Source organism: Sminthopsis crassicaudata, chromosome 1 (assembly GCF_048593235.1).
Source record: "Sminthopsis crassicaudata isolate SCR6 chromosome 1, ASM4859323v1, whole genome shotgun sequence".
NCBI classification, from domain to species: Eukaryota; Metazoa; Chordata; class Mammalia; order Dasyuromorphia; family Dasyuridae; genus Sminthopsis; species Sminthopsis crassicaudata.
The window spans coordinates 54,034,155-54,059,214 of NC_133617.1; the positions used below are offsets into that span (position 1 = coordinate 54,034,155).

The following is a 25,060-nucleotide window of genomic DNA, read 5'->3' on the forward strand; positions in this document are numbered from 1 at the left end:
AACAACCCTGAGAGGGAGGTGTTATTATTATCCCCATTTTACAGATGAGGAAACTGAGGCAATCTTCACTCAATCAGTAAGTATCCGAATTTGAATTTCAATTCAGGTCTGGCTCTCCATTGCACCAAGTATATATACACGGGAAGATGTATGAGAATCCATTTAAATACAGTAGGCGTGAGAGTGCAGATTGTGTGCAAGACTTGGTTAATTCTCATTTCTAAGACAGTGCCTAGAGCACATAAAATCTAAAAGTTGCTGTCTTCCAACTTCCTCCAGCCCCCATCCCTCACCACCCCATGGAGTTCTGGGGCTGATTATTTTGAAGCATTTAAATATAGCTCCTTCTGTTCTCAGCTAGCCCAGCCCCCTCCCTGTCCCCACCTTGTGCACTCACACTGTCCACCTGCCAGGGTTCGATTTCCCTTTGTGGGCTCCCAGGGCTAAGGAGCTGAGTATATACATGTGAGTATGTTTCTATGTCTACCGATGTACTTGTGTTTGTGCATATTAAATGTGCAAATATATGTGAGCATGTATGGATAAGAATTTGTGTATACAAGAGTGTATTTTATAGTATTATTTTATTTATTTAAAGTATGATATTATTTATAGTATTATAAAATCTTCAAGACCACAGGGTTTTTAGGAGAAAAGACAGAGATCATTTGGACTAATCTCATTTTGCAAGTTAAATATATATATATATATATATATGACAATTTTCAAGTGCTTTGTTCAAGTATTGATGATCTTGCATGTGCATGTACATGGGATCTATATGTTACAGATACATTTTCTTAAAATTTATTTTTGCTGCTGAGGCAATCGGGGTTAAGTGACTTGCCCAGGGTCACACAGTTAGGAAGTATTAAGTGTCTGAGGTCAGATTTGAACTCAAGTCCTCCTGACTTCAGGGCCAGTGCCCTCCCTCTGTGAGGGCCGGCACAGTGCAGAGGAATTTGCGCTCGTGCCCACCCTGCACACCTGGGAAGCCAGCTGGGCTTCTGACGAGTGCCCAAGCTCACATCGGGGCTCTGGCTTGTTGACTCTGCGCTAGGCTGCAGTACCTGGACAGTCTACATCAGGCCCCCTCCGTCTCACAGCTCTCTTTTTGGGGTTATTGGGGATGGGGCAGAAGCCCCAGGTACCAGCGCCCGACAGGGTTTGTCCCTTCCTGAGGGCACTTTATGAGCACATGCATGTGGATGGCGGGTGGGGCGTGGCAGGGAATTGTGGCCTGTGTGTTTTGGGGGAAGGGAGGGGACAGCTGCCCCCAGCACTCGTGTGGCTCTCTGCTTTGCCCCGGTCCTCCCAGCTGGCCGACAGCCAAGACCATAGCTGGATTCCTGTAATTTTCCTTCTGGATCTTGTTTACAAGCACGATCCTGGGAGCGTCTGGGAGCTGTGGCCAATGGGAGGATCCACAGATGGTTCCTGGAATGGGGATCCCAAGCAGGCTCTGCTCAGGGACCCCCAAAAAAGGAGCCCCAGTACTTTCTGTGGGTACTGCGCTCTGCTCAGCCCCAGGCCTGAGCAGCCAGAAAGCCTGTGCTCACTATCTGGGCAGAAAGGCTCTGCCCAAATTCCAGGACGTCCCCCAGAAGACTGCTCAGAAGTTTGTTTTCAGTGGGTAGGGTACAAGGGGGACGCTGTGCTTAGGGCTCTTCTGGAAGCCAGCTCCCCCTTGGGCAGATGATCAACAGGTGGAGTTCTGAAGGAAGAGGCCCCTTCCAAGGACAGTCTTGGAACAAGTTTGGCTGTTTGCTGCCTCCATGACCTTGGATCAGAAGGCTTGGCTAACCTCCAGAATCCAGCTTTTCATCATCCATAGAATGGAGGGAGCTTGGCTTAGGGATCTCTGAAGTCTGGTAGCTGGAAAAGCTTTGAAGAGTCATTACTTAGAAATAATCTGGTGTAGCAGGGAGAAATGCCCTAATCTGCTCTAGGCAACTTGTAAAAAAAAATTATCATATATTTTGTTTTTTCAAAATACATGCAAAGAGTTTTCAAAATGTTGTATTCCAATTTTTTCTCCCTCCCTCCTCCCCTAGACAGCAAGTAATATAGATTAAACAAATGCAATTCTTCTACACATATTTCCACATTTATCATGATGAACAAGAAAAATCATATCAAAAAGGAAAAAACATGAGAGGAAAAAACAAGCAAACAATAACAAAAAAGGTAATGCTTTGATCCACATTCAGTCTTCACTGTTCTCTTTCTGGATGCAGATGGCTCCCTCCATCACAAGTCTATTGAAATTGCTTTGAATTGCCTCATTATTGAAAAGAGCCAAGTCCATCAGAATTGATTGTTGTATAATCTTGTTGTTGGATGTGTATTATGTTCTCCTACTCCTGCTCAATTTTTTAAAATTTAATTTAATTTTTTATTAATTTTATAATTATAATTTTTGACAGTATATATGCATGAGTAAATTTTTTTATAACATTATCCCTTGTATTCATTTTCCCAAATTTTCCCCTCCCTCCCTCCTTCTACTCCCTCCCCCAGATGACAGGCAATCCCATACATTTTACATGTGTTACAGTATAACCTAGGTACAATATATGTGTGTAAATCCAATTTTCTTGTTGCATGTTAAGTATTGGATTCCAAAGATATAGTAATCTGGGTAGACAGTAGTGCTAATATTTTACATCCAATTCCCAGTGTTCTTTCTCTGGGTGTAGTTGTTTCTGTCCTTCATTGATCAGCTGGAAGTGAGTTGGATCTTCTTTATGTTGAAGATATCCACTTCCATCAGAATATATCTTCATACAGTATCATTGTTGTTGAAGTGTACAGAGATCTTCTGGTTCTATTCATTTCACTCAGCATCAGTTCATGCAAGTCTCTCCAAGCCTCTCTGTATTCCTCCTGCTGGTCATTTCTTACAGAGCAATAATATTCCAGAACCTTCATATACCATAATTTACCCAACCATTCTCCAACTGATGGACATCCATTCAACTTCCAGCTTCTAGCCACTACGAAAAGAGCTGCCACAAACATTTGGCACATACAGGTCTCTTTCCCTTCTTTAGTATTTCTTTGGGATATAAGCCAATGGCAGCACTGCTGGATCAAAGGGTATGCACAGTTTGATAACTTTTTGGGCATAGTTCCAGATTGCTCTCCAGAATGGCTGGATTCTTTCACAACTCCACCAACAATGCATCAGTGTCCCAGTTTTCCCACCTCCCCTCCAACATTCATCATTATTTGTTCCTGTCATCTTAGCCAATCTGACAGGTGTGTAATGATACCTCAGAGTTGTCTTAATTTGCATTTCTCTGATCAGTAGTGATTTGGAACACTCTTTCATATGAGTGGATATAGTTTCAATTTCTTCATCTGAGAATTGTCTGTTCATATCCTTTGACCATTTATCAATTGGAGAATGGTTTGATTTCTTATAAATTAAAGTCAATTCTCTGTATATTTTGGAAATGAGACCTTTATCAGAACCTTTAACTGTAAAAATATTTTCCCAATTTGTTACTTCCCTTCTAATCTTGTTTGCATTAGTTTTGTTTGTACAGAAACTTTTTAGTTTGATGTAATCAAAATCTTCTATTTTGTGATCGATAATGGTCTCTAGTTCTCCTCTGGTCATAAATTCCTTCCTCCTCCACAGGTCTGAGAGGTAGACTATCCTCTGTTCCTCTAATCTATTTATGATCTCATTCTTTATGCCTAAATCATGGACCCATTTTGATCTTATCTTGGTATATGGTGTTAAGTGTGGATAATTTCTGCCATGCTCCTGCTCATTTCATTCAGCATCAGTTCATGTAAGTCTCTCTGGGCCTTTCTGAAATCTTCCTGCTGATTGTTTCTTGTAGAATAATAATATGCCATAACATTCATATACCATAATTTATTCAGCCATTCCCTGACTAATGAGCATCCACTCAGTTTCTAGTTCTTTGCCACTACAAAAAGGAGCTACTATAAACATTTTTGCCTAGACAACTCTTCATGACACTAAGTGGAAAAGGAGGAGCCCATGTGGAGAAAGGAAATCTCAGGTCCATTCCTTGTCCTGGTCATGATCTGATTGATCTGCCTAATCCACTTTCCCCAGATGTCACCCTTGACCTTAAGCCTCCTTTTTCACTGACTCATATAGTAAGGGACCCTAGTCCTTGGAACAAAGAACAGCAGAGATGGAGGATACCTAAAAAGTTTTCACTTCCAAAACTTTCATTTCCAGAGGTCCAGAAATCTGAAAGACCTTGATTAGGCCAGCTAGGAAGGGCCAGGGCAGGAAGTCTGGTGGGTCCCCAGAAACAGGAATGACCAGGCAAGTATTCCAAAGGGCCAGACTGGCCTGGGACCTGGGTCCAAGTCAGCCAAAGCAGGAAGAATCAATCAGTTGGATGCCTAAGACATAAACAGGTAGAATCTTTGGACCTGCAAATCAGAAGTAGGGAGAAATCACTAAAAAGGCAGGCAGAGGTTGTGTAGTCTTTGAGACTTCTATACACCCAGATGGGTGAGGGGGGTCCAAGCTGGCAGGTATTTGATGAATCCATCCAATTTGCATGCCCCATGTCCCCACAGGAAGGGACAGAGCACGGGGCCTTCTGGAAAACCCTTTGCTTTCCCTTCCCGGAGAACTTCACTTCTGCAATGTCACCCTCTCTCCTAGGGAACTTGGAGAGCAAACGAGCCCTTACCCCAGGGACTGTTCCTAATCACATGATGGCCGGCTCACATTTCTTGCACTGTTTACACAGATACCTTTGCTTGATGGCAGTGAATTTGTGTCAGTGATTTATCCAGGGTCATACAGATCATAAGTATGAGGGAGAGCTGGATCTCAGCCCCGGGGGTCCTGACGCTCCCGCCCAGTGCCCTTTCCTCCATGTCAGGAGACGGCTTGGCAAAGGGTGGTGATGTGAGCCCGGCCTCATGTCTAGGGGGCCCCAAGCCAGGACAGCTGTCCCTTTCCTTCACGACTATCCCTTGCCTCTGGCAGCCCGACTGTTGCCCATCGCTTTCTCCTCTTCTCCTCTTCCTCCTATGCCTTTAGCAGATGAAAGTCAGCATATTCTAACAGAAGCCCCCTGGGGAGATAAAGTCTCCAATGGGCAAATTTCAAGCCTGGGTTCAGACTGTCTAGGGAATTATTTCTCCCTGAAGGCTTGTAGAACATCCTAAAATCTCACATTTCAATAGCAGTTTATGATGTACAAAAGTATCTCTGTATTTCCATTTTCATCCCCTATTTCACTGAATGTCCATCTTTTTAGTGTTTCCATTTTCAAATGAGGAAAAGGAAAATCAGAGAACTCAAGTCATTTGTCCAAAGTCTCACAGGATGCTAAGAGACAGAGCTGGTCCTCCCAGCAGGATTTTCTGACTTTATACCAAAGGGACTTTAGGGATCTTAATCTAAGGTTCTTAATCACTTTTGTGTCATTCTGACCCTTTTGTCAAGACAGGCAAAGCCTGTGGCCCTTCTCAAAATCATTTTTTAATAATCAAAATATATGGTGAAATCCAATTGATTGAATCATATTTCTGGGTAGAGGGATGGGGAGCCAGTGCTGGGGATGGGGAACACTGAGGTTCAATGTTGGCAGTGAGAAGATAAGGGCCTCCATCCTCTCCCCAACTCACCTCCGTGAGCTTAGCTGGATCTTGGCAATTGTTGAAAGTCCATGGAATAGAAGCATGAAGGAGGGGGCTAAGCCCCTGGCCAGAATGAAGGAGCTCCAGGCCTTTCCAGTCTGGGGGGAGGATGAGGGAGGAGGGTGGAGGGGCCCATGGAAGGTCAGCTCTCTGGGGATCAAGGCTCAGGAGGAAAGGGAGGAAAAAACAGGAAATAAACCCGTGTCCCCTAGCCAGGCAGAGCTCAGCCATTGTTCAAAGAATTCCAGGGTTCAGGCTGGCTGAGAAAAGCAGATATGAAGCCAGCCTTCAGGGGCAGCTGCTCTGCTACAGACAAGACAGACTCACAGGCACATCCCCACCTCCCCTCACTCCCCCCCCTACATAGTCAGACTTCCCCCCCCACCATGCTCCTGCAGGGACCCACACCCTCTTAAAGTACACATCCTCTCATAAGCACATAACCACTCCGGCAGCCAGGCTCCTGCATAAACTGGCACCTATCATACAATATCATAAGCACTTTTTCTTGTTTTGTTGTTCAGTCATCTCAGTCACGTCCAACTCGTGGTGGCCCCATTTGGGGTTTTCTTGGCAGAAATACATGGTTTGCCATTTACAGATGAGGAAACTGAGGTAAACAGGTGGAGTGACCTTCACAGTCACTCAGCCAGTAAGTCTTCCTAGTCCAGACCTAGTGCCTGTCCACTGCGCCCCACAGGTGACCCACAGGTAGTCACTGATTTCAATCTGGAAAGGCCATTAGGGGTGGTCTAGTGCGCAGGTGTCTAAATTTACCTGGAGAAACATGCAAACAGAACTGGGGGAGGCAAGGCAGTGGTACTAAGAAAATATAGGGTGAGCCAAACCCTAGCTCTCTTACTGGCTGTGAGGCCCTGGGTAAGTCATCTGGCCACTCTGAGCACCTCTTTCCTGCTTCCCACCCAGTGCCTGCAAAGACCTGGGTGTCCTGGTTCTGGCCCTCCCCACCTCAGAACCCCACAGGGCCTGTAACCCTCAGGGAAATGCACCTGAGCCCCACGGGAATTACAGTCCTTAGAAGCTCATCAGCTTTCCCTCTACTAGGGTTGGGCCTTTCTGGGATTGTGAGGTGTATCTCTACCAGGCAGAGGTGTGTCTCTACCAGCTGAGCCGGGTGGCCAGCGCCATCCCTCAGGGACAGCCGCCTCCCTGGCTGCGGGCGGGTTGGGTGCTGTGGCCCAGCGCTGTCCCCTTGACTTTTGGCCAGTTTCCTCCTTTGTAAAAGAGGCCACAGGGGGCGGCTAGGTGGCCCAGTAGCTAAAGCTCAGAAGGGCCTGAGTTCAAATTCAGCATCAGATACCTGCCAGATTCCCCTCTAGATCCCAGGCCTAGGAACCCATTCTCATGGCCCTAAAGGCTGCTGGCGGTCTCCTCATTTAGCCTCCAATCCTGCCTGTGAGTCCCAGCCCTTTAGAGAAGGAGGCCAGGACTGACCAGGGCTGGGCTCCATTCTCTCCAGCCGCACCTGGTCCAGGAAGCTTTCAGAGCACCCCACCCAACTTCTCTAAGTCTCGCCTGATCCACATAAGCTCACCTTTCATCATCACATGATGTCTCCTGATGTATTCTACAAAACAGAGCAGCACAAGGAGTATTTATTTGACTTGGAGCTTGCCACTGGCCAGCTGTGTGACTATGGGCAAGTTCCCTCCTCTATAAAATGGGGCTAATAGCACCTGCATGCCTCCTCTCGGTGCCCTGGGACGGAAGCAGGCCCAAGCCTCAGAAACAAGGAACGGGGAGGCTGTGATTGTTCCTGGCACTCAGAGCTCTTGGGGCAGGCCTGGCCTTTTCTGAAATCCCCCTGCCTCCCCGCTGTGGCTGCCTTCTGCTCATGGCCCGGCCTTGAGTATGGCCTCTGCCGAGGGCCAACCCCCCTGCCCTCTCTGATGGGTGCCCAGCCATTAAGTGGGGGCAGGCTGCTCCCATCCCCGGGTCACACAGGGTAGGAGGGAGCCCCCCATGGAGGGGGGCATGGGCCGGGGTCCGGGAGCCCCCAGAGACAGGCTCTGGTTCTTCGTGGGCCTGGGATCAGGAGCCATCCTATACCTGGCTCCGCTGATCTTGAGACAGGTCTTAGCTGTTGGTGGCCAGCTTTCCTGAGGCTTCCCTGACTTGACAGGAGCCACTGGGGCTTGGGCCTCTGGGAGTCACCGGAGCCTCCAAAAAGAATCTCCCCGGGCACCAGCTCTAAGAAGGCTTTGTCGAAGCTTCCCTTTCTCCCTTCCTCCTCCTCCTCTGGGGAAGAAGAGACCGGACTAGGAGTGATGGCGGCTTCTGACCCAGTCTTTTCGAGACTGGACAAGCTCCGTACTTTAGGACACTCTGAGGCTGGAGACTGTGTAAGGAGTTCCCTGGGTCCGTGATTCACAGATCCTCACTGACTTGCCCCATCCAAGGGCCTCCCTGCCCAGAGGGCCCCTGCGCCTCCTGAAAGGCTGTTGTTGCCATTCAGTCGCGTCCCACTCTCCGCGAGCCCCTTTGGGGTCCGGAGTGGTTTGCCGTTTCCTTCTCTTTATAGATGGGGAAACTGAGGCCAACAGAAGGAAATGCCCTAACCAGGTGCACACGGCTGATGTCTGAGCCTGGATTCTTGGTTCCTGGCCAGCCCGCCACCTCCTGGACCACCCTAAAAGGCGAGACTGTAACAGGGACCTGCCCGGCACCACGTGTCTCTGCCCGATCCTGGTGGAAGGACCAGGGAACCGCAGGATTTGGGTATGGAAGCTTTTGAAACCTCCATGGCCCTGTTTTACAGCTGGGAACAGGCCTAGAGTTAAAGGACCTACAGTGAGCCAAGGAGAATCCAAATCACCATTTATGTGATGGCTCGCTCCACTGTGAGAGCCAGGCAACAACACTCCCACCTCAGAAAAACAAGCCTTCCCTCCCTGCCCTGCCTTCCCCCGGGCGGAGGGGGCCAACGCTGTGTTTGTGGGGAGGGGGCTGCACGCTGGGGGCTCCGCTTGGAAGCTCTCTAAGGCTCCTAGGATGCTGTTAAACAAAATAAATCACGACAAGGCGCCGTGAGGTGACTGGCCCTGGGACCAACACCACAGAGCTGGGATGACAGCCGGCGCCCCCGACCCGCTCCACAGCTGGCTGCCTCTGCGCCCTCGCGGTGGGCACTCGTGGAAGCGTGGGGGGTCACAGGGCGGGGGAGAGAAAGCCGATCTGATGCAACCTGGCTGTAAGCTTCCCCGCTTGGCTGTTCCCCGCTGCTACCATTGGGCACCGAGCCCACGGCCCCCACCCTGGCCCTCTGGCCCTTCCCCGAGCAGGAGGGCAGCCAACCCTGTTTCCTGGGGTGGGGCTGGAAGTGAAGGGGTGGGCAGGGAGGAGAGTGTGCACTGTGAGAGTGCCCAGGGCGGGAAGGGGGTGGCGGGCAGGGTTTGGCAGTGGCCAGGCTGGGTAATTGAGAAGGCCTGGCCCTGCGGTGACCCCAGCCGCTGGGCAAGGGGCCCAGAAAGGCTGCGCTGCTGCTCTGTCTCCGTTTCCTTTCTTCCCAGAGCTGGGAGGTGGTTTCCTTCCCTCCAACTGCTGCTCCTTCCCCCCTAGGCTTCCCAGTCCAGGGAGGGGCCCAGGCCCTATTTCCTAGATGGTATCCCTTGGGCAGAGCAGGAAGGGCTCCCTGGGGAATTCTGCATGGAGGCTCCGGCCCTAGAGTTTTGTTTTTTCCCCCTGAGGCACTTGGAGTTAAGTGACTCACCCAGGTCACACAGCTAGGAAGTGTTGTGTCTGAGACCACATTTGAACTCAGGTCCTCCTGAATTCCAGGCTGGTGCTCTATCCACTGCACCACCTAGTTGGCACATACCAGATTTGTAATCCCGTAATCTCTCTTCTCTGGGTCTGTTTCTTCAGTTGTAAAATACTAGCAGTTGGACTCTGTCCTTTTCTCAGATCTTTTCCCCTTTTTTCTCCTCTATCTCAGCCAGAAGAGGGGCTACAAGGGCCTCTCTGTGCCCCAACTTTTCTACCAATTCTTCCTTTTCTAGGCATCCAATCCTCATCTCTGCTCAACTCTAACGCTGAGTGTATCCCCATTTCCCAAAGGTTGGATTTCTTTAGCCCCCACTTCCTAGCCAGAGGCTGTGAAGACTGCACAACAAGAAGAATCCTTCTGGCAATATGGAGGAAGGTCCTTTCCTGCCAGTCCAGCCTCTGCCATCTCCAGATCCTCCCCCTCGGGCCCTGCCATCTACATGCCCTCTAAACCCTGGAGGTCAGAAGGGCCATTTCTGGGTCCTGACACTGAGCGCTGCTGCGTGCTTTGTTGACCTCAGAGGGACTGTCTCACTTTTCTGTTTGTGGATCTAGCATTTGACATAGTAAGTTCTTAATAAAAATCAAGTCCTTAATAAATAAATGTGTTTTCACTCATTCATTCAAAATCTCATGATCCTAGAACGAAGAGAATAGTGTCTATAGTAATATCAATATTATTTTAGAAACAATTTGAATGTTTCAATTTTTTTCTCCCTCCCTTTTCCCCTTCTCCTCTCCTAGACAGCAAGTACTCCAATATATGTTTAACATGGGCAATTCTTCTATACATATTTATACAATAATCAAGCTGCACAAGAAAAAAAATCAGATCAAAAAGGAAAAAAAGGAGAAGGAAAAAAATGCAAACAAACAACAGAAAGAATGAATATACTGTGTTGTGATCCACACGCAGTCCCCACAGCCTTCTCTCTGGGTGCAGATGGCACTCTCCATCACAAGACCATTGGAACTGGGCTGAGTCACCTCACTGTTGAAAAGAGCCACGTCCAACAGAATAGATCATTGTATAATCTTTGTGTTGCCGTGTACAATGGTCCCTTAGCAGAAACAATCTGAATTTTATAAATACCCAAATTAATAACTATAAAGAACATATATGAAGGGGCAGTTAGGTGCTCTAGGCTATATGGCACCAGCCCTGAGGTCAGGAGGATCTCAGTTCAAATCTGACCTCAGACACTTAATACTGCCTGTGTGACCCTGGGCAAGTCACTTAACCCAGTCTCAGTAAAAAAAAAAAAATATGGAGAAAGATGCTGTCTGCCACCTGATAAATAGAACTGACAAATAGATGTATAGAATAATTTTACATACATACACACATATGTCTATACCTTTTGGTTCTCATGGTAGCCATCTCTAAGGCAGAGGGGAGGAGGAGGGAAAAAAAATTGCCATGATAATTTGGTTGTTTATGTGAAGGGAATAACAAGTTGTACATAGTAAATTTGCAGTTTCATGTACAATCATCTTTTTTAATTTTACTGCTATAGAAATGCTTGTTTTAGTTCATAAATGAAAAACAAACGAAAAAAATCTCCTGTTCCTTTATGGATCCTAAACTAGGTTCTATCACTAGCTTGATGTGTGACTTTAGGTAAATGACTTCCTCTCTGGACCTCAATTTCATTATATGGGAAAGACGGATAAAAAAAAAAAAAGTCTTGCTTTATTTATTTTGCAAGGTTGCTTTTACAGAAGGTGTTGTTACAGGGGGGGAATGTTGTCTATTGGGATTGGGCTTTTTAAAGTGTAGACGGTTCAGGTGCTTTTTTGTATCTGGTTGGCAGCAAGCCCAGTTTGCCTCCCACCTGGCTCAGGAGGGTCACTCTCAGCTTGGTGGAACATGGTCTCCTCCCTCGGCCTCTCCCTCCTTTGCTCCTTTGCTCTCTCCTCCCTTCTCTCTCCAGTTCAGGGACTGATCTCCCTGCAGCTCAGAATGAAGTCTCATCCACGGAGGAATGCTGGCTTATTTCTCTCAGCTGGAAGGCTGGCCAGGAAGAGGCAAGGATGGAGAAAGACCAACATTAGGTGGAGAATGTCCAAGACCCCATTAGACCTCTTTCTACTCTCTTCTCTCCAGGCCTCAGGCACCCCCTGCCCCGCTGCTCTGACTTCTCAGTGGGATATAGTGGAAGGAGGACTGGACTCCACTGAGAAGCACGGCTTCAAAATCCATTTCTAACAACTACTGGTGTAATTCTGGGCAACTCCCTTTACCTCCACCGGTCTCAGTCTTCTCATCTGTAACATGGGGATGAGTTTTTAATGCAATTACATAAGGTAGTTTTGCAGAAAGCATTTTAGGAATCCTTTTTTTTTTTTTCTTGAGGGAGGTGGGGCATCTAGATCTGTGATGTCATCAGTGGAGAATTTCTGGTGCAGGAATTCCTTTCGCTGATGCAGAATGTAATTCTCTTTTCATTTATAGTTCTTTACATGAACTGATGCTGAGTGAAATGAGCAGAACCAGGAGATCACTGTACACAGTAACAAGAAGACTATATGGGGCTCTCTACAACAATGAGATGACTCAGACCGGCTCCAATGATCTTGTGAGGGAGAGAGCCGTCTGCACCCAGAGAGAGAACTGTGGGAACTGAGGGTGGATCACTACAAAGCATTCTCCTCTTTTTGCTGTTTGCTTTTTTTCTTTCTCATTTTTTCCTTTTTGATCTGATTCTTCTTGTGCAGCATGATAATTATGGAAATACCTATAGAAGAATTGCACATGTGTAACCTATATTGGATCACTTGCTGTCTAGGGGAGCGGGGAGAGGAAAAGGGAGGGAGAAAAATTTGGAAGCTTCTAGTTTCCAACCTTGGGCTCACAGGGGTGCCAGCCCTGCTTCTTCTTAAAGATCAAGGAAGGACAATGAGGAGAGAATGTGGGGAAAGAGAGGTCCTCATGGTTAAGCCCTGGAGATCCCGCCCTTCCCCTCATTTCTGTGTTCAAAGCCTTCAGAGGCCTCTTCGGACTAGTCCGGGAAAGGGCTAGATCCATAGTGGGACTAGAGGGTAGCATGGGTAGAGAGGCTGGGAGGAGCACTCACTTGGGGGGGGGGCAGGGTCAGCAGAGTCCATGAAAGCCCAAGTCTGCGTGCTCTCTCCCCTGGAGTCCGAGAGCTTCTGAGTGGGGCAAATCTGGGCCAGCCCTCAGCCCTCCCCAGTCTAGGTTCAATGAAAAGCTGATTTCTGGGTAGCCCTCACCCAATGCTCACCAGCTCAGTCCCTTCCCACCCAACCCTAGTTACAAAAAAGATCATCTTGTGAGTCTCTTTTTTCAAAGAAAGCAGCAAAAATAAAACAGAGAAGCTATACAGATTAGAATATACGAGAATAAAGGAGCTGTCTCTCTGTTAAGCAGAAGTATTCTAAATTGGAGAATTCTCTAGCAGTAACAATATGATGTGTCACTCCCATGCTAAAGGCTCACTCACCTTCAGAGAAAAAGGGGAATTTTATCTGTCTTAGATGTCCTCCCACCCCTGTCCCTTACTGCATCATCAACCAACAGGGCCACTTGCGAGGCACTGACCTGGTGGAATTGTTCGTAGTCATGGGCTGTAAAGGTCAAGGGACTAAAAATGTTTCCTGTTTTGGAAGTGAAAAACTGAAAAAATTCCTGCAGTGTTAAAAAGAAAGAACCAGGGCTAGTCTGAGAAAGGTAGGATAATTCGGTTCCAGAGGCCAGAAAAAAGAAATTCTTTTGTTTGGTGGGAAGTTTGTTTTTAAGTTTGACCTAATGTTGAGAACACAAAAAGTTTCCAATGTTTAACTGTGTTAATTTACAAATAGCAAGTTGTTTGTCCTTAGTTCTTGAAGAGCATTATGGCGTTTGAGAGATGATACTATGACATGGGAGTGAGAGAGGGACACTGTGCAGGGTCACCAACCTTGCTTCTTTCTCTGGAACCATGTGGGTCCAGTGGCCAGATATAGCTCAGGACAGCTCGAGGTAATCCAGGATGCAGTGGGAGACCTTGGACTGAGGCAATGCTCATTCAGTGGTATAGCAAATAGTGAGGGAAGCTAAGAAAAGTAGCTGTTTATCCCCCTTCAAAATCTATCCATCATCTCCAAAATTGTTCCTCCTTGAAGTGGATATTTTAGTTCCAGTGAATAGAGCTATACACAGAATTTTATGTGGCACTGATTAAAAATTTTAAATTAGATTTTTTTTAAAGGCCTGGGGCCTCTATAGGAAATTAAATGTTTCCAAAATCTTCACAAGGATTGGATTTAGGAAGTTTTTTGTTTCCTTTCTTGAGAAACAAAATAACTCCAGTTCTATTATTTTTTTTTAATGTAAATGTCCATTTTTTTTTTTTAGGCATTTAGTTATTGCCTCTTCCTTTGCTGCTATTCTTAAGTTAGACATGTTCAGATTTGCTGTGTTATTTTTGGAGAGAATCTGTCTACAAGAGCACAGTAAATGTCTACAACTGTGCATTTGGAAGAGGTCATTATTGAAAATTTGGTTTCAGCAGACTGTGTCATGGGGGATGAAACTCCGTTTCTGAGATCATGGTTTGTCATGACTCATCAGTTTCTGAAGCTATAAAGCAGAAATACGTGTCAATAAAATGATGAAATCTCCATATACCATTTTGAAAATACACTTGAAATTAAAATCTTTAAAAGCTGGAATTTGGTGAAGTGATTAAAAAAAAAAAATTCCTGAGCTGGAGGCTAAAACACCTCAGCTCAGCCAAGGTCAGAGAGTGTTATCTCCCCTTTCCTCGCCAACTCTAGCTCAACATCATCTTTTCTTAAGATTCTTTCCTAAAATGGGTGACCAACATAACTTCCTTACACAGGTCAATAGGGTCCATTTGTCTCTCAACAAATCAGGAGTCCTTCCTTCCTTCCAATCCATTTAGTGATTAAGTGGAAACTGAGGCAAAGAATGGTCTCTTTCAACTAGACCAAAAAAAAAAAAAAAATCAAAATCAGTTAAATCAGTAAATGAATAAAGCTGGAAGGGAAAGGTCTTTTTCTAACAAAGAACAAACAAAAAGAAGACAGGGCACCCCCTCAAAGTGCTCTCCTCTGGGGAGCCATTCCACTCGGGGACTTCCATTTCCTTAGCTGGGAGGGAAGTGGATTATAAAGTCACTCCAAGTCCTTTAGAATTCTAATTCTGCAATCTCATGAAACTGACCACTTGGCTTCTCCACCTTCTTCCTGGAGCCTCCCTGTCCTGTCACCGCAGTGATTTCTGGCCCACAGCCTTCCCTTACATCAGTCCCTCCTGCCCCACTCCCTGGCCGGAATGTCCTGAATCCTTATCTTTTATTTCTAAATTTTCCCCCTAGAACTTTTTGTGACTTTTTTTTGGAGACATGTTCTGGGTGTGAATCAATTCCTCCCTAGGAGTGTGAGCTTCTTCAGGATAAGGGTTGGGGCTCAGATTGATTTTTCTAGCACAATCCTGATTACTGGAGAGGTCATTAATAAACAGAACAGATGCTGATGGAAAGGAGAAAGACAGCTCGGGGACTGAAAAGGGGCCCTCCCTGGACCCTTAACACCAAATCACTGTGGTCCCAGACCCCTAATCCCATCCCAGGCAAAGACTGGAGTCAACCCTAAGGAAACACTAGCACAAACTCTTTCCTGAGCTCCCCTTTCACTCCCTGGATCCTGGGGGAGTCTTCCTCCTGCTGAACCTTAAACCTCGGGCTCTGAAAGCTGTCCCAGCAGACCACAAGTTCTGTCAGCCCCATAAGCTGGAGAGGGTTCAAGCAGGAGCCCAGGGAATGATGGGCACTGAAGGGTGGCTTGAGAGCACTGAACTTCTAACTTGGGGAGGGGGTAGGATGTGCTTCAGTGAAGGGACCCGCCCATACTGAAGACATGGGAGATAATTTGAAGTGATAAATCTCCCCAACTGGACGTCTCTTAATTGCCCCATGTAAACTTCTCCTGCACCTGTCTCCTCACCACTCTTGGGCACCCTCCTCATCCTCTCTCATGTAAACTATCCTTTTTGCCTTAAGTGTCACTTGATTCCAATCCATGCTCTACATAGCTGTCACAATGGCTTCCTTTTTAAGCCCAAGGCTGACCATTTCACTACCCTCTCCCAAAAACTCCAATGGCTCCCTATGGCCTGGAGGATCAAATCCAAACTCTTGGTTTGATCCAGTCCCTTAGACAAGGGCCCTGGTTTTCTTTCCCCACCCTCTCTGGTCTAGCCTGCTAACCTAGCTGATCACTCAATGCCTTTGCCCCTGACCATCTCTCACGCCGGACGTGACTGCTTCCTCATTTCCCTCCCGGAGACAGCTCTGGAACTACTCCCGTGTGCATTATCCTTTGCAAGGTGGGGAATCAGGGTTTATGCCAGGCTGCCTCCCAGTGTTCTAGGGTAAAGCAGAGATGACAAGGAACAGGGGAGCTCAGAAAGAGCTTCTGCAGTGTGGGAAGGCTGCCCAGAGGAGGAGGAATATCTGCTTAATGTGGAAGGGTTGGGGGCGAAACTGCACAATTTAGCAAAGAAAGGGAGTGCCTTTGGGACCAGGAAGAGAATTAGCAAAGGAAAGGTCCTAGTACGGTTTGGGCCTGGGGAAGAGAGGGGTCAGCCAGAACCAAGGCATAGTGCAGGGATAAGTACCACTGAGCAGACAGGCTGGGTTAGGAAGGTGCCATAGCAGTTCAGATCTTGAAGTGTGTGCAGGGAGCTTTCGGGGACCACTAGAGGGGGTGCTCTGATGAAAGGGGCTGCTGGGGAACCCCTGCCTGCCCCCAGTGTTTCTAAAGGGACAGTTAGGATGGAGCCTGGACTCTTGGTCCCTCCTCCTGGGTACTTGGCCCAATGCCAGGAGATCAGGATGCCCGTCCTGCCCTGGGTAACTGCTGAGGAACAAGGGAGGCAGGGAGTGGGAGGAATCCTCAGCTAGAAATTGACTGTAGGATATAGAACCAACCCCATGTCAGTTTCCTTTTATTTTAGATGGGGGGGGCAGCTGGGTGGTACAGTGGATAGAGCATCCGTCCTGGGGTCATAATGACCTGAGTTCAAATGTGGCCTCTGACACTTAATACTTCCTGGCTGTGTGATCCTGGGCAAGTCACTTAACCCCAGTTGTCTCCAGAAATAAATAAATGGTCGAATGAATGAAGGGTGGTCTCTAAATCCAAAGATCCTTTGACCCTGGCCCAGGGTCTGTCCTTCCTCTGATCCTTAGAGCGCGCTGGCTTTGGCACCTACTGTGTGGCTCTAAGTTTAAGTTTCTGCTCCCTGAGCCTTATAAAAGGGGTCTATAAAACGCTTCTCGCTACAAAACAGTGATAATGTCTGCCCTGACAATATTAGTTGGTTATGAGAAACATTATAAGATGCTTTGTAACCTGACCGGCTCTATAAATGTATTATTAGTTATTCTCATTAACTCTTTATCCCCTCTGGCGCCCAGCATTTGGGGTGACTTCCTCCCATTAGCATCTTCTCTGGGAAAGACAACCTTTGGGATGAGGCCGATCAGGGTCCCATTTGTTAGTGAGCAACTGCACAGGCTTCAGATTGTGGGACGATGTTAGGTTCTTACTAAGTGCTAATGAGATAATGAGATATTAGGTTCTTACTAAGTGCTAAGTCGGTACTTAACAATTCTCTAGTTCCGGCCTTTCCTGGGAGTTTGACTTGTGAATTCCCAAGGTGTAAACTCCCTTTAAAGGCCCAAACCAAAGGTCTGAGCCAGAGAACTGTCAAGTCAACCTGAGTTCTCACCTTGTCACTGTCCAGACAACCTGAGTTCTCACCTAGTAATCCTAACAGGGCGGGAAGGTGCCTCAGAGATGCCGTGGTCTGAAGAAGGGGCACAAGACTTTATCTTAGAGCAATCTTGGTTTGTAGAACTGAGAGCACATGCACGTTTTTGTGAGCTCCCAAGGATGCTTGGGAGACAGTGTTTTCAAATGTACAACATGGCTCTGGCAGTCTGAGAAGGGGAGCGCAGAAACCCCAGAATGTTCAAACGTCCCTGACACTTTCTCACTGTTCTTAATCCGCTCCTCCTTTGTGAGAATGGGAAGCTGTGCCAGGTAGACTTGAAGCAAAACTCAGGGCAATCTCCTGTTTCTCTTTGTTTTAAAGAAGTGAAAGCTTTCTGCCCACCGCCTGGTGCGAGATTCTTTTACAATTGGGGAAGCTGAGACCCAAATTTACTAAGGGAGCCAGAACTAAGATCTTGAGCAATTGCCAGTTGTTTGCTGGGAGACACCCATTGCCTTTTTCAGATATGTAAGTAATGTAGTTCTCATTTCAGCCAAGGCATTTAGGTAGCTACCCAAAGAGAGAGGTACTTGGAGCCTGAATTCTTCAGATTCTGTAAAATGGGAATTATTTAGTATCACCCAACTCACAGGGCTGTGCAAGGAGCCAGTGAGCTCACCTACAAAGTGCTCCGGAAACACTGGCTACTGGGATTGCCACAGCCCGAGTACAGTATTTATGCCCATTTTCCGAGGCTCAGAGGCACGTGAGGGACGCCCAGGACCGCTCGGGCGGGCGCAGTTAGGAGAGGGAGTTAACACATTGGGTAACGATAAAGTCGGGAATCAGGCCGGGCTTAACTTAACGAAGATATTGAATAGGATTAAATGGCGGTTACTCTGGGGTTTCTGAGGGTGGACGCCGGCTGGTCTTGGGGACTGGCTGCCAGCTGTGAGGGGGCTGTCCCAGCCCAGGGAGCCGGCTTGTCTCTGGCTCATCTTCCCGGGAAGGAGAGAAAGGTCGTTCAGACCCCATCGGGAATATGTGTCCACTTCGGGATCCCCGGTGAGGAGGACGAGCAGCAGGGCAAGGGCCTGCCCCGGTCCGTGTCCCGGGAGGATGGGGTGAAGGGCCGGGCACGGTCCGATAGCTGAATTTTGAGCATGTGCAAGGCTCTCCGGGAGGAGGGATTAGCCCCAGAGGGCGGGAGAACCAAAAGGCCAAGTGAAGGCCCAAGGCGGGCAGGAGTCCCTCTGTCTGCCGGGAAGGCGCGGCTCCGGGCCTGGGCCGTCTCCGAGGCCGCTGAATGCTCACGGGGTGCCCACGAGCGCGGCTTCCCACAGCGCTGAATGCCGTGGCTCCGGCAAAGAGCAGGGCCTGGCAGAGTGGGAACCACCGCGGCCTGGCTGGGACGCGCGGGGCCACCCCGGTGCACCACGGGGCCTCCCTCCTCCCCCCAGCCAGCAGCCTCCCTTCCCCGTGAGCTTCGGGAGCGGGTTTAGGGCCTGAAATTCACAAGGGAGGGCTCCTTCTCCGCTGCCCCGCCTTTGTCCGGGTCCCTTGGGATCCGGGTGCACCGTCAGCATTTCCCTCCCAGCACGCCCCGCGCCCATCTCCGGCTCTGGGCGCACAGCCTGGGCCCCAGGAGGGGCTGCTCCCCAGTCCGCCGCAGCCGGTCCCGGCTCCTCCGCAGCCAGCTCCCGACCAGGCTCCTCCACCCCAACTCTAAAACCAGTTTCTCCGCTCTGGGAGCAGGAGTGGGTCAAGCTGCAGCAGCCCGTCCCACCCAAGCGGGCCGCCCGGGAGCCAGGATTCCCCGCTGAAGGGCTCGCGGCCCCTCGGAGGTCCACGACAAGGGCGGGGCTGGCGAGGCTCAGTTTCTCCTCCGGAGAAATGGGCACAATAGTCCTTATGCTCCGCCTCCGCCCTCCAGCAGGTGCGTCGGGATAAAGGCCCCAGGGCATTTACTGAATCTCTGCACCCCGCAGACCCCGGCGGGGGATGGGAGAGGGGAGGGGCCAGGGGAAGGGCTGGGGGCTGGGGCTGGCGCGTCCCCACCTCTCTTCCTAGAAGGCATCGAGGCAGTCAGTGTTTTTTCCCGGGGACAATTCGCTGAAGGGACGGGGAGTGGTTGCTACAGCAACGGAGTTGCGTCACCCCTCGGGGAAGAGGCGGAGACCGGGGGTGAGCCGGGTTCTATGGACAGGGGGCTGCTCTCCCCCCGCGCATACCCCGGGGACTTGCGGCAGGGCCCCGAAGGCGGAGGAGGGGGCGGGGCCTCTACAATCAGCCAATCCCGGACGTCGCCTGCGAGAAAAACACGGCTAGGCAGAGGAGGCGAGGAGGGGAAGGCGGCTCCCGCCCCCTTCCGCCCCTCTCAGCGCCCGCTCGGGTGACGTCATTGGATCTTTAGCGGCCCCTGGCGGCCGATTGGTGCGCGGAGCGGGCGGGGCTTAGCTTCTGCGGCCTCCAGGCTCCCTTCCCCCCCTCCCGCAGGATGGGGAACCCGAGTGCGCCCCCCCACGTGCCTCCCCTCAGGAGCACTTTTCAGGCATTTAGAAAAGGACTTGTTAAGTTCTGAAGGAAAACACCCGGCCCAGAGAGACTTGGGAGACCCGAGGCCTGAGGGAGGGATCTGGGAAGGCTTCCTGAAAGAGGCTGCATTTAAGTGAATGGGGAGATAACCGCTGCGGAGGACCCCGCTCCTGGGGCGGGACGATGATCCCGGGGATCCCAGAGGACCCGTGAGGAAAAGTGCATCCGACGCGCGCCCGCAGACGGAAGCACTCTAGTGTTCTATTTAATTTTTCTTGTTTTTTGAGGGGCAACTTTGCTAATACGGAAATGTGTTTTGCAGGATTTCACCCAGTGACGCTATCACGGTGCTTGGCTCCTCAGTGGGTAAGGAAGGGCCTGGAGAGAGAAGGGAGGGCATGTGGAACTGAAAGTAAAAAAAACTTAATCATAAATCAGCCCCGGGTCCTCGGGTGTCAGAGTCAGAAAGGATGCTAAGGCGTGGACTTCAAGTCAAACTCTGGTTGGCTTTCGCCTGGATTAGGCACCGGAGCTACACAAACTTTAAAAACAATGTCCTGCTTTCAAAAAGAACATCTACGGAGGGGGCCCTTTATGTGGAAAGCTTTTCCTCTCTCTCTCCCGATGATTCTGCAAACTGTTCTTCATATAAATCCAACTGCTGCTCCCTCCGGACTCCTCTTACAGCACCTAGCTTTCAGCTCATCCTCACCTTAGGAAATGATTGCCAGCACCCAAGTGCCCTCTCCTCTCCGTCCGCCCCTAGGATAACTTCTGGTCACCTGCCCCCTTCTTCCCTTTAATCCAGACTGAGGTCACGGACCGAGCCTTGTCCTTGTTCTCTCGGTCCCAGCCCCAGCATCTCCAGGAACCTGCCTTTTAGATCATGCCCCTTTCTGGGCCCGTTTCAGCCTCTTCCTGCCCACTGATTCCCTCTCAGCTGCCTAGAAATATGCTCTGATTGCCTTGTCCTTAAAAAGAATAAGCAGACCATCCTCGGAAGTTGTGATATAATAAATAGAAAGAAGGGGCTGTGTGGGAGTAATGCTGGGAAGACTGGCTCAGCACAGATTGAGCATTTTACAGGCCTTGAGGAAGAGTGAAGAGCCGGGGGTGAACCCCTAGATTTCAGTCCTGAGTGACTGGAAGAAACTTTGCCCTCCACAGAAATAGGGACACGAAAAGCCCCCCCCCCCCCCCCTTAGCCAAATTCTGGAACTATCTCCCATTCAATTCTTGCTTTGAATCTCCTCTTTATCTCCACCCCCCAGTGGAAACTTTCCAAGGTCACACTTACCTCTTTATGGCCAAACCCAATCTCCTGTTCTTGGTCCACACCGCTCTGGACCTCTCTTTTGGAGTATTTGATAACGGCCGGACCTCTCCTTCTTGAATCCTTGCTAGTTTTCATGCCACTGCTCTGAGGGCTCGTTCTTTGTCTCGCTGACTGCTCCCTGATCCTCGAGCTGAATCATGTCCCGCCCCATCATGGGTGGCTGCTGGTAGCTCTGCCCTGGGCCCTCTTCTCTTTCTGTCTCTTGGCGATTTCATTCCACCCCCATGGATTCGACTTCTATCTCTATGACTCCCAATGGAACACATCCAGCCCTCATCTCCCTCCCCAGTCCAACCCTCCTTTCCAGTGGTCACTCTCACTAGTGGTTCTATAGGCCACTCAAAACTCAGGATGTCCAAAACAAAAGTCTTAGTTAGCCCAAGCCCACCCCTCCTCGCGTTCCTACTTCTGTGAGGCGCAATTGCTTGCAGTCATTCATTCAGTGTCGACATCTTGTTCATCCTCACTCTTCACTCTCATTCGATGCTCATATATAATCTAATGCAGGGCAGGGAACCTTCTTTCTGCCAAGGACCATTTGGGTATTTACAACATCATTCTCGGGCCGTACAAAATAATTTATCGTACCTAGCTTTCAGCTATCATCACCTTAGTGAATGATTCCCAGGCCAGCATTCTCCACCCCTGTTCTCTTCCATCTACCTCCTCAACATCCCTCCTATGCGTGACACATCTCCAGCGGGCTCTCATCATCTCTCCTCTGGACTGCTGCAAGCTAACTGCCCTCATGGAATCCAGGTTCTCCCTCCTCCAATCCCATCCTCCCACAACAGCCAGACAAGATGACTTACATACCGGTCTGATGTTATCACTCTCCTATTCAATAAACTCAAGTAGTTCCCTATTGTCTTCAGTGCAAAAAACAAAAGTCCTTGGGCTTTTAAAAGCCTTTCACCTACCAGCTGCAGTCTAACTCTCCAGACAGTGTATGAGCCAACCAGACTCACCTAAACAGCCATTACCTAAACACAACATTCTACCTCCTCCTCCAGTGCCTTTGTCCAGACTGTGTTGTTCCCATATTTGCACATATTCCCTTTTCACCTCCATCTCTTGGAGTTCCCTTTCAAGGCTCAGCTTAAGTGTTACTTCTTTCAAGAAGTTCTTTCTGATTTCTGATTCTCCCAGGGAATGTTCCCCAGCCATATTACTCACTTTCTATTCATGTTTTACATATCCTGCCTTTGCTTATTTGCAAACATGCTGTATCCTCTTCTATAATATAAGCTCTTTGATTGTCTGACTTCTATACAATATTTGTGTTCAGTGCGTTGGTAGATAGAAGGCACTTCTTGTAGAATGTTTGTTTATTGATGACACATATGGCCACAAATATATAGGTGAAGTGAAAAGGGCTTAAATTATGGTGGCAGGAGTGAAAGCAGAGAGAAAGGGATCAAAGACAGGAATGCTGTGGAGGTACAATCCTTTAGAGCTGCTGCCCAATTATGGAGATTAAAGCTGTGACAAGAGAGCTCCTAGGCAGTCTGGTCTGGTTCAGCCTCTCCCTGAACAAGGATTCCTTCCCCAGTGGCCTTTGCCGGTAGCAGCTCCTCCTCCCCACCCCCAGCCTGGGAGCTGTGTTTTGGGAAGCTTTTCCTTCTTTTAAGCCTCGTGTCACCTTGTAACTTCTGTCCATTGCTCCTATTTTTGCCTACAAGTCTGGGGCCAAGAACAACAAGATGATTCTAAGAACTGCAGAGTTGGAAGGGAACTTAAATACCAACATTTAGATGTGGAAAACAAGCCCAGTTGGGGAAGAGCCTTCCCAGCTCTGAGCTAGGCCCGAGCTTCTCCTCTCCCTATTCTGGGGTCTTTCCCTAAAACTGTTCTGTTTCCCAACCTTTACTGCAATCTGCTGTGTACAGGGATTGCTCTGTGCAGGATTGAAAGAAAAACCTGTCCAAAGGGAGCTCACAATCCACTTTGGGAAACTAGAAAAATCAAACTGCTCACCCTTTGATAGCTTCTAAACTAAATCTAGAAAGGTCTGGAGAGCTTTATTGTCCCCATTTAACAGATGAAGAAACTGAGACTGTATATAGAGAGAAGAAACCTTGCCCAAGGGTCACCCAGAGTGTCAGAGCCATTTCCTGATTCCAAGTCCAGTTTTCTTTCCACTGGATCATTCTGTCTTCATTTCATATCTTATATTAATCTACAGCTTAAAAGCTGACACAATGCTTTAAAGACATTATTTCATTTCATCTTCATAACGTCCTGGGATTTAGTGTTACTGGTATTAGTGATATTGGTATTAGTGTTCCTATTTTATAGATAAGAAAGCTGAGGCCAGGAGAAAGGGAAGAAACTTTTCCTAGTCATAAGACTAGTTAACTTGCACTAAACTGAATTCAGCAAATATCTGTTCATTTACTTATCTTTCACCTTAATTTTTTTTTCATTTTTAATAGCTTTTTATTTTACCAAATATATGTAAGGATAGTTTTCAACATTCACTTTTGCAAAACTTTGTGTTCCAATTTGTTCTCTCTCCTCCCCCCCTTCAAGACAATAAGTAATCTATTATAGATTAAGCATATTTCCATATTTACCATGCTATGCAAGAAAAATCAGATCAAAAGGTGAAAGAAAGAAAAAAAGGAAACAAAAACCCAGCAAACAACAAAAATTAAGTGAAAAAAATATGCTGTGATCTATATTCAATCTCCCATAGTTCTCTCTCTGGATGAGGATGGCTCTTTCCATTATAAGTCTATTCGAATTTCAGCAAATATTTAAATGTCTACTGGGTGCACGGTAGATGGCAGGGAAGCAAAGTTGGGTGCCTGGCCCTGTGAGGGCATTAAAAAGCTGGGTAAGAGGGCCCTGTCCTCGAGGATCTTACAATTTATCTGGGAAGACAGGGTGCATTTGGCAATTGTAAAAAATAAGCAGAGACTCCTTTGTGTTATGGCCTTCTTAGGCACGAGTGTCCTGCTCCTCCAGCTCATGACAGGCGACTTTAATTCTGGCAGAGAACAGGATTAGTTCTGTAAGTGACCAGGGAATTTGTCTTGAACATATCATTAGACACTTGAACCCCTTTTCTGGGCCTTGAGCCCCCTTTCTACATAATATTGGGGAGTGAGGATGAGCCCACTTCCTCTCCAGTTCTCTCCAGCTCTGTCTTGCCTTTACCCATTTCACATGGCTCCTTCTTTCCTCTCTCCCCTTCCCTCTCTCCCATCCTTTCCCTCCCTTATGAGAGCACCATTGCACCATCCTTCTCACCAGGATGTTGGGAGGGACAGCTAGGTGGAAAAGCAGATGGAAGGCTGGGCCTGAAATCTGGCTTCAGGACTTACTGGCTGGGTCACCCTGAGCAAGTCACTTAACCCTTCAGTTCCTCCTCTGTAAAATGAGCTGGAGAAGGAAATGGAAAACCACTGTATCATCTCTGCCAGAAAAACTCCAAATGGGGTCACGGGGAGCCAGACCCGACTGAACAACAACAGCAAAAGCTCACAGGTTGTTGGGAGGGTCAGGTAAGATAATATAGGAGAGTACTTTGAACCTGAACATGGTGATATAAATGTAGCCTGATGAGGATAAGAAAAGCCAGGCTTTTCTGGGTCTCTGAGGAAACAAAGCTCAGTACTTATTTAGATCCCCTTGGTGCCAACCTTCCCACTTGGAACTGGCACCCAGGGGGCATCCCAAGGGGCACGCCGCTGCACACCTATTCTATGGTTTGGTGGAAGTGCTTCTGGATGGGGAGTCAGGAGACCGCCAGGTTCCCAGGCCTGGACTTCTCTGGGTACCCTCCTTCCATCAGCAGACATTGCCCCAGTTGCCCCCTCTAAGTGGGAGCCTCAGACCAGAACAAGAGAAAGGTGCCAGTCTTCGGCAAGCAGCTGGTTGAAAGGCAGCCTCTTAGTTCCTAGCTATTCTCAAAGGAGCTTAGGCTCTTGAGTGGATTTTTTTTTTTTTTTAGTTCAGCAGGGAGGGGAGGTGACCTCTGTTTGTCTTCCAGGACAAAGTTCTAG

General features: G+C 48.4%; 2 long non-coding RNA genes across 5 annotated transcripts; one reads left to right on the forward strand and one right to left on the reverse strand.

Moving 5' to 3' along the window:
• Nucleotides 1-9,995, forward strand: LOC141563144 (uncharacterized). Of its 2 annotated transcripts, none has more exons than XR_012488346.1 (3): nt 1-76; nt 8,192-8,388; nt 9,669-9,995. It is a non-coding gene; the product is annotated as an uncharacterized LOC141563144 (long non-coding RNA). The 2 variants fall into 2 exon arrangements; XR_012488347.1 differs by having other exon boundaries at nt 9,727-9,995.
• LOC141563137 (uncharacterized) lies at nt 653-21,908 on the reverse strand. 3 transcript variants are annotated; one of them, XR_012488341.1, is made up of 5 exons: nt 21,012-21,908; nt 19,238-20,092; nt 10,331-11,449; nt 5,638-5,812; nt 653-4,425 (listed from the first exon to the last, which is right to left on the reverse strand). It is a non-coding gene; the product is annotated as an uncharacterized LOC141563137 (long non-coding RNA). The 3 variants fall into 3 exon arrangements; XR_012488345.1 differs by having other exon boundaries at nt 19,238-20,120; XR_012488342.1 differs by lacking the exon at nt 19,238-20,092 and having other exon boundaries at nt 656-4,425; nt 21,012-21,894.
• Nucleotides 21,909-25,060: the final 3,152 nt, after the last annotated feature.